The following is a 9417-nucleotide window of genomic DNA, read 5'->3' as shown; positions in this document are numbered from 1 at the left end:
ACGAGAAGCCAGTCGTGACCTTCATACTGAGCAGGCATTCAAAGAAGATTTCTTTCTCTTCTTTCGTAAGAGCGTAGCTGGCAGGAACTTTATACTGCTTCGGAGGCATGCCGTCTTTTTTGTGCAATCGTTGCAGGTCCTCCCGTGCCTCAGGTGTATCTTTTGTCTTCCCATACACGCCCAAGAAGCCTAGCAGGTTCACGCAAAGGTTCTTCGTCACGTGCATCACGATGATTGAAGAGCGGACCTCTAGGTCTTTCCAGTAGTGTGTAGGTCCCAAAATATAGATTTCTTCTTCCACATGGGTGCGTGTCCCTTAGCGTCATTCGGAACAGCTAGTCTACCGGGACCCTTTCCAAAGATTACATGTAAATCATTGACCATAGCAAGTACGTGATCACCGGTACACATGGCAGGCTTCTTCCGGTGATCTGCTTTGCCTTTGAAATGCTTGCCTTTCTTTCGACATTGATGGTTGGTCAGAAGAAATCGACGATGGCCTAGGTACACATTCTTCCTGCATTTGTCCAGGTATAAACTTTCAGTGTCATCTAAACAGTGCGTGCATGTGTGGTGTCTTTGTTTGTCTATCCTGAAAGGTTACTGAGAGCAGGCCAATCATTGATGGTCACGAACAGCAACGCCTTTAGGTTAAATTCCTCCTGTCTGTGCTCATCCCACGTACGTACACCGTTTCCAATCCACAGGTGTAAAAGTTCTTCAACTAATGGCCTTAGGTACACATCAATGTCGTTGCCAGGTTACTTACGGCCTTGGATCAGAACTGGCTTCATAATGAACTTCCGCTTCATGCACATCCAAGGAGGAAGGTTATACATACATAGAGTCACGGGCCAGGTGATGTGATTGCTGCTCTGCTCCCCGAAAATATTAATGCCATCCGCGCTTAAAGCAAACCATATGTTCCTTGGGTCCTTTGCAAACTCATCCGAGTACTTTCTCTCGATTTTTCTCCACTGAGACCCGTCAGCGGGTGCTCTCAACTTCCCGTCTTTCTTACGGTCCTCACTATGCCATCGCATCAACTTGGCATGCTCTTAGTTTCTGAACAGACGTTTCAACCGTGGTATTATAGGAGCATACCACATCACCTTCGCAGGAACCCTCTTCCTAGGGGGCTCGCCGTCAACATCACCAGGGTCATCTCATCTGATCTTATACCGCAATGCACCGCATACCGGGCATGCGTTCAGATCCTTGTATGCACTGCGGTAGAGGATGCACTCATTAGGGCATGCATCTATCTTCTCCACCTCCAATCCTAGAGGGCATACGACCTTCTTTGTTGCGTATGTACTGTCGGGCAATTCGTTATCCTTTGGAAGCTTCTTCTTCAATATTTTCAGTAGCTTCTCAAATCCTTTGTCAGGCACAGCATTCTCTGCCTTCCACTGCAGCAATTCCAGTACGGTACCGAGCTTTGTGTTGCCATCTTCGCAACCGGGGTACAACCCTTTTCTGTGATCCTCTAACATGCGATCGAACTTCGGCTTCTCCTTTTGACTTTCGCATTGCGTCCTTGCATCGACAATGACCCGGCGGAGATCATCATCGGGCACATCATCTGGTTCCTCTTGATCTTCAGCAGCTTCACCCGTTGCAGCATCATTGGGCACATCATCTGGTTCCTCTTGATCTCCACTAGCTCCCCCCGTTGCAGCATCACCGTATTTAGGGGGCACATAGTTGTCATCGTACTCTTCTTATTCGCCGTGTTCCATCATAACCCCTATTTCTCCGTGCCGCGTCCAAACATTATAGTGTGGCATGAAACCCTTGTAAAGCAGGTGGGAGTGAAGGATTTTCCAGTTAGAGTAAGACCTCGTATTCCCACATTCAGTGCATGGACAACACATAAAACCATTCTGCTTGTTTGCCTCAGCCGCATCGAGAAACTCATGCACGCCCTTAATGTACTCGGAGGAGTGTCTATCACCGTACGTCCCTTGCCGGTTCATCTGCGTGCATTATATATAATTCAGTGTCCAAATTAATAGAAGTTCATCATCACATTAAAACCAAAGTACATACATAGTTCTCATCTAACAACATATAGCTCTCCAGAGCATCTAATTAATTAAAACATACATTGAAACTATGTAAACCATTTCAATGCGAAAACAAATGCGATCATAATCGCAACCAAGGTAACAATTGATCCAACGGCATAATGATACCAAGCCTCGGTATGAATGGCATATTTTCTAATCTTTCTAATCTCCAAGCGCATTGCATCCATCTTGATCTTGTGATCATCGACGACATCCACAACATGCAACTCCAATATCATCTTCTCCTCCTCAATTTTTTTTATTTTTTCCTTCAACAAATTGTTTTCTTCTTCAACTAAATTTAACCTCTCAACAATAGGGTCGCTTGGAATTTCCGATTCACATACATCCTACATAAATAAAATCTATGTCACGTTGGTCGGCATAATTTTCATAAACAATAAATGAACCAATAGTTATAAAGATAATATATATACCACATCCGAATCATAGACAGGACGAGGGCCGACGGGGGTGGATACCAAAACGATCGCACTATATATGATGCAATAATAAAAGTAAGAAAATAATACAAGTATCTATGTAAACATACAAGTAAGAATATTTTTTCCTTTCAGAAAGAAGACAAGAACAAGAGGCTCACCACGGTGGTGCCGGCGATGAGCTCGGCGCGGGTGATCAATGGCGGTGAAGACAGGGACGGGGCGTGACGAACCGCTAAACCTAGACAAATATTGAGGAAAATGGAGGTTGGAGGTCGAGCTTGGAGAGGAGAAAGCATAAGTAGTGTGGCTCGAGCATTCCATCGAACACCTTGTGTGCATAGGAGGTGAGCTAGAGCACCACCAAGCCCTCTCCCCCTCGGCCAGAAAAAACAGAGCAGTGTGCTCTGTTCTTACGTGAGGGGGTATATATAGGCACCTCATTGGTCCCGATTGGTGGCATGAACCAGGACTAAAGGGGAGCCTTTGGTCCCGGTTCAAGCCACCAACCGGGACCAATGGTGGTGTGCCAGGAGCGAGGCCCATTGGTCCCGGTTCGTCCCACCAACCGGGACCAAAAGGTCCAGACGAACCGGGACCAATGGCCCATGTGGCCCGGCCGCCCCCCTGGGCTCACGAACCAGGTCCAATGCCCCCATTGGTCCCGGTTCTGGACTGAACCGGGACTAATGGGCTGACCCGGCCTGGATCTTTGCCCCCTTTTCTACTAGTGTCCCCATAAAGAGGGATAACCGCGGGCGCACTGTTCCTTTTACCCTTCGCGTGGCCCCAATCTCGGAAACCTCTGCCTGTCTCCCTCTTCTTCTCCAAGCTTCACCTCCGCCCACCGCCGTTGTGCTTCTGCCGCCCTCCGCTCCTCCCTCCACCTTCAGCCACCATGGTGCCGAAATCCACCAGGGGCAAGGGTTCGCCAACGATGTTGGGGCTGTGGAGCCGCCGGAGTGCGCGCTGTCGAGGCAACGGACGCAGTCTGCCTTCTTCTTCCCCTCGAGGGCCGACGCGTGCACCCGGCCACGCGCGTCATCCTCGCCGCCTACGCCGACCCTGCCCCAAATCGGTACCCCTTCTTCTTTGATCACCTTTCTTGTGGGCTCTGTCCTCCCTTCTCCGATTTCTTCAGCGACATCATGCACACCTTCGGCTTCCGTCTCGTGGATTTTACTCCGAATGTGGTGGCATCCCTGGCCCTTTTTACGCACCTTTGCGAGGGCTTTGCCGGAGTACACCCCAACACGGCACTCTTCCGCCACTATTTCTTCCCTCAGATCCAGCCGGGGGTGCCATCTCTGGTTGCGTCACTTGGATCCCAAGATCCAAGGGGGTGTACCCGGATGGTGCCATGAAGGAGAGGTGGGAGGAATGGTGGGGCCGGTGGTGCTGGATTGAAGAGAAGGACCCATCGGCCTTCTGCAAAGTTCGCCGGGTGCCGCCGGTTCGCGGCAGTGATTGGAGCGACGTCGATGCTGCCGACAGGAGGCTCACGGTTGCCACCACCAGGATTCTCCGGCTTACCCAGGCCGGGCTCACCCTTGAAATGATCGGGGCAGATTTCATCCGCCGCCGGATTGCTCCATTGCATAACAAGGGGAGGCCAGCCTGGCTCTTCACAAACCCCACTGAGATCAAGCGACTCCGCCCCGACCTCGACCATAACTTTACGGTGCGGGCACACACCCATTTCGGCCAGCGGCTCTTCTAGCTTGACGTGGGCCGCAACGGCGAGGTTGAGAGGACCGGCAAGGTTGCGAGGGCCACGGCAAAGGCCGGCAAGGTCATCAAGGGGCCGTTGTTCAAGATGCCAACGGGGGTGGTCCCGTTGTGCAACAATTCGCGTCGGTCCGAGATCATTGCCATGATGCCGGACTGCAACGCGCATGGCCCCGACCCGAGCTAGAAGGAGCCGGAGGACGTCGAAGTGCAGCAGTTCTTTGACACCCTGCACGAGGGGTACGTCGATGCCGATGCCGAGCAATTGCTTGTCATGGACACCACCCTGGCGGAGCTGGACTACATCGCCGCCAGGGCGAGGGAGGCACAGCTTGCCAGTTAGGCCGGCAGCGCCGACGGTGTGGAGGACGAGGCCGCGATGGCTGCAGAGGAGGAGGAGCTCACTCGGTGGGCGGCGGCCACCGAGGGAGCCAGTAGCGCCGGCACCGAAGCTCCTCTGGTCGAGGATGTGACCGGCAAGTCGTCGGAGAAGGAGGCTGAGACCGCAGATCCGACGCCACCTACGGGGAGGGGGCGAGTCTGGCGGTGGGCTAGTTCCGGTGAGCCGGTCCAGCCCAGCAGGGCTGCGCAGCCGCAGCTGACCTCGGAGGGGTCCCGGCCCCACACGAGGGCCGCGGCGACGAAGGAGTCAGCGAAGGTCGCGGTGAAGAAGAAGACAGCCGCTCCTTCTTCATCCAAGCGTGCCAAGACGCCGCCTCCCTCCCCTCCTCCGGTGAACATCGGCGCGGGGATCACCTTTGATTATGGATCCCTCAGTCCGAGGAGGAAGAGGAAGACAGTAGAGGAGGAGGAGGACGATGAGTAAGCATCCAGTTCCTCCCCGTTATCTCTGCCTCCCCAACCTGGGTTACTGATCTTGACTTGTCTTCATCTTTGCAGGGATGCGGAGACACTGGCCCAGAGAGAAAAAAGGGCCAAGGTCTCGGCGGGTGGCCAGCCCCTGGCTGGTACTTCAAGGGCGCCCTTGGTGGTATTGAGCAGCCCGGATAGCAGCCCCCGGCAAAGCCCCCAGCATAAATTCATCATTCTTGTCTCTTCGACATGTGTCAGGGGCGCGACACTTTGGTGCTAACCTTGCCAGGTGTGCAGGAGGGGAGCGGCAGCAGGAGGAGCCACAGGGGGCTACTCTCAACACGCCGCCCCCATCGACCACGCCGCCCCGAGGGACGTCCCCGACAAGGGCGCCAAGCACCGGGGCCACACACATGGAGGAGGAGGAAGAGAACTTGGGGCGCCGGTGGCTTTGCCTCGACGCCGAATGTTGGCGGAGAGGGGACTTCCGTTTCCCAGCCGGGTGTCGGCATCGGTAAGTCATTCGCCATTTCGCCCCTGCTTCTTCTTCTTTCTGGCTCTTGGTCTTGGCTTTGCCTCACCCCTTTCTTTGGTGCCCAGATTCCTCCTTGGTGGACCCAGAGGATGTGGACGCCGTCGTCGAGGGTGTCGCGAAGGCCGCCGGGGCGGACGCCCAGAAGGTCACCGCCGAGGAGGCCGCCAAGTACGCTGCCGAGGAGGCCGCCGGGGGGCCTTCCAGGGAGGCCGACAAGGCTGCCACTGAAGAGGCCGGCAAGGGGCTTGCTGGGGAGATAGAGGAGGAGGTTGGCGACCGGCCTTCCTCCTGTGCTGCTTTCGGCTCCGGCAAGTACCTGAGGGTGAGCGATGACTTGTTCGTTCACCTTCCGGGCGCGTCGAGCGCCAGGATGCCTGTTGAAGGAGAGGTGTTCGACGATGAGGTGCTTGCCGCCGCCGGGCTCGAAGTCGTTGATGTGCCAATCGTCGGCGGCGACGGTTTGCAGGAAGGACGGCTCCTCGACGCCATGGGCGCCAGCTTCCGAAAGCTCCAGGTGAGGGAGTCCTGGATTAGGGGGTGTCCGGATGGCCGGACTATACCTTCAGCCGGACTCCTGGACTATGAAGATACAAGATTGAAGACTTTGTCCCGTGTCCGGGAGGGACTTCCTTGGCGTGGAAGGCAAGCTTGGCGATACGGATATGTGGATCTCCTACCATTGTAACCGACTTTGTGTAACCCTAACCCTCTCCGGTGTCTATATAAACCGGAGGGTTTTAGTCCGTAGGACAACATACAGAACAACAATCATACCATAGGCTAGCTTCTAGGGTTTAGCCTCTCCGATCTCGTGGTAGATCTACTCTTGTACTACCCATATCATCAATATTATTCAAGCAGGACGTAGGGTTTTACCTCCATCAAGAGGGCCCGAACCTGGGTAAAACTTCGTGTCCCTTGCCTCCTGTTACCATCCGGCCTAGACGCACAGTTCGGGACCCCCTACCCGAGATCCGCCGGTTTTGACAGCGACACCAGGCGCTCCACCGCGCCCGCCTAGACAAGGTTAAGTCCAGGATGGCGGTGGTGGAGAAGGCAGAGGGGGACCTCCTGGAGCGCGTCGCCGAAGCGTGGGATTGGTTCCGCGAGGCCACTGAGAACTTCAAGGCGGCCCAGGACGAGCAGGCCAGGCACAACGTGGAGCTTACCATGAGGCTCGCTGATGTCGAGAAAGCCGAGGAGGCGGTGAAGAACTCGGCCGAGGCCGTTCGGACCTAGCACGAGGCCACGCTGAACACCCAGGAGGAGGATCTTGCCGCACGCGAGGAGAAGCTCGCCGCCACACTTCATGGCAAAGATGCTGAGGTGGAGAAGCTTGTCCTGCAGCGGACCAGCGAGCTCGAGCAAAGGCACAAGGAGGCACTCGATGCCCAGGCCCAGGTTCATGCCGGCAAGGTGAAGGAGTTGGAGGAGGAGCGCCATAGGCTGACGGAGCAGGCGTTGAAGCTTTCCCAGGAGAAGGATGCACTTAACGGTGCTCTAACGGAGGCACAAGGCGCAGTCATCGGCAAGGCTGGGGAGCTTGCCGAGGCCAACAACTCCATCGGGGATCTCAAGCTGAAGCAGAAGGGTCTCGAGGAGGCGCTGGAGGAGGCCAAGACTCGAGAGGGAAACCTGGCCACGGCGCTGCTGGGCGAGAAGCAGTTGCGGCGGAACGAAGGCCTCAACTTCGCCGATCATGTGGCGGGCGAGAACCGTTGGCTCGAACACCTTGCGGCCGTCGCCAACCATGCTGCCGCGCAGCTTCTCACCATGGGGATGCCGGACGTGAGGTATGCCCCAGAGCGGAACGTGAGCGCCCATTGCACCTTGACCTTGTTCTTTGAGAAGGCCATCCATGCTCTGGAGCAGCTCCATGCCAACCGGGCGGTCTCACTGGCCGAGGAGTCCCGGATGCTTTGCCAAGGCGCCATGACCAAGGTCCTCAACAAGTTGGTGCACTGGTACCCCGACCTCGACTTCGACGCCGAGCTGGAGAGCTTGCCGGAGGGTATTGACCTCGCATCGCTCAGGGAGCGCAACAAGCCCATCATCAGCCGTGTCAGCGGAATTCTGAGGGTGGAGGGCCAGCGCCGGGATTAGGCATCCCGTTCCTCATTGCCACTGCGGGTTCACAACCAAGACAATTGCTATCTCTAGTTGGAACCGCGGCAACAATTTGATGTAACATAACTCTGCAGCACTTTTTGTACTATGCATGTTATTTCCCTATTCGATTTCCCTTTGTATACGCGCCCTATGCCAACTTAGGAGGCTTGCCGGCGTAGAAGCCCAAGGCGGCGTCTTGGGGACGGATCCTCATTGGCCTGCCGGGTATGCATGCTGCCGGACGAGCCACCTTACCGTTCTTAACGCGGTCGCTCAAACTGTCGAGCTTGACTCGAGTCAGAATCGAGAGCGCTGTCAATCACGGAATGCTAACCCTGCCGCACTCGACGCGGCCACTTGAGCTGCTGAGCGGACTCAAAACAGGGCAAGGGCATTGCCGATAGTGGGAGAGACCCCTGGCGTGCAGGTTTTCCAAACAAAGGCACAACATCTCTGAGGGAAATAACCTTGTATAAAGAGGAAAGAAAGTAGTCAGGGTTCGGTGTGACTTAGTTTTTTCTTGTAGTCGCACCGATGTCGATCTTTCGACCCCTTCTCTTGCCTCTCTTAGAGCCATCGCCATGAAGAAATGCTCACTTAATGCTAAAACTGATTCTCACAATTGCGCTCCCCTACCTGGCGCACCAAAGATGTTGGTGGAAAACGACACCTATGGGATCACAGGAATCCCTACGGTGGTTGCGGGGCGCGGGGTTGAGAGAAGAGCGGGTCTAACAGAGAGCACGCGGTTCGTTTATCCATGTTCGGGCCGCGAGGATGCGTAAAACCCTAGTCCTGCTTTGGTGCATGTATTCTGAGTTCTCGAACTAGCAACGGGGTGTAACGAGCTCCAAAAAGGCGAATCCCTCCCCTCGTCGCCTTAGGCTTCCTTTTATAGAAAAAGGGGTTGCCACAGTGGCACACATGAGGTGGAAAGGCCATAGTGTTGCGAGGTTATCCTCGTATTACAGGACAAAGCACATTAAATGCGAGGCTTAGGTGTCCCTCCACTTTATCGGGGGCGGGGGCGAGGCCCGTCCCATCTGTCGCCGCTCCTCCAAGCTTCGACACGCGCCCTGGCCAGCGATGCATGCGGTGCCATGTAGGTAGGCAGGCAGCTGAGGTGGCGCGGTGGTGGAGTCTCCCCGAAGGGCTGCATGTCGCCACGCAGGTGCCTGCCCAGCTGGTTGGGTCGGCAGCTGCATGCGAACGGCGGCGGAGACTTGGCTGGTGTGGGCCTGACGGTGGCCCTGCTGGTGCGCTTAGCGAGGGCCTTGCCGGGTGGCCCGGCAAGGGTCTTTCCGTGGCGTGCAGGCATCCCCGACAAGGATCTTGCCGGGGGTCTTGTGGGTTTCTTCGGTGAGGATGTCTGCCTTCCTATCCTCATTTGACCTTGACTTTTCTTTGTCTTCACGAAGATCTGCATGCCAGCACAAAGGTGCCTCCCGAGCCATGTCCAATGCATTTGTCGAGTGTTGGTGGGCTCGAGGGTGGCTCGCTCGGCTGGCGTGGGCGAGTTGCCCCGGCAAGGTTCTTGCCGGGGCTGCTGAGGAAGCCCAGGCAAGGGTCCATGCCAAGGAAACCTGCTTTTCCCATCTGATCTTTGTGGCATTCGTCCTTGCCGTTGCTTTGCTTCATCTTGGGCTTCGATCTTACCTTGGCTTACCTCCCTTGCTCTACTCGGTGTGGTCACGGGCGCAGCTCTGACTGCCCCGTG

Source organism: Triticum urartu, chromosome 5A, assembly GCF_056163025.1.
Source record: "Triticum urartu cultivar PI428250 chromosome 5A, HENAU_Tu73, whole genome shotgun sequence".
Lineage (NCBI taxonomy): Eukaryota > Viridiplantae > Streptophyta > Magnoliopsida > Poales > Poaceae > Triticum > Triticum urartu.
The sequence above is the reverse complement of the archived record's forward strand: the minus strand, read 5'-3'. Positions refer to the sequence as shown.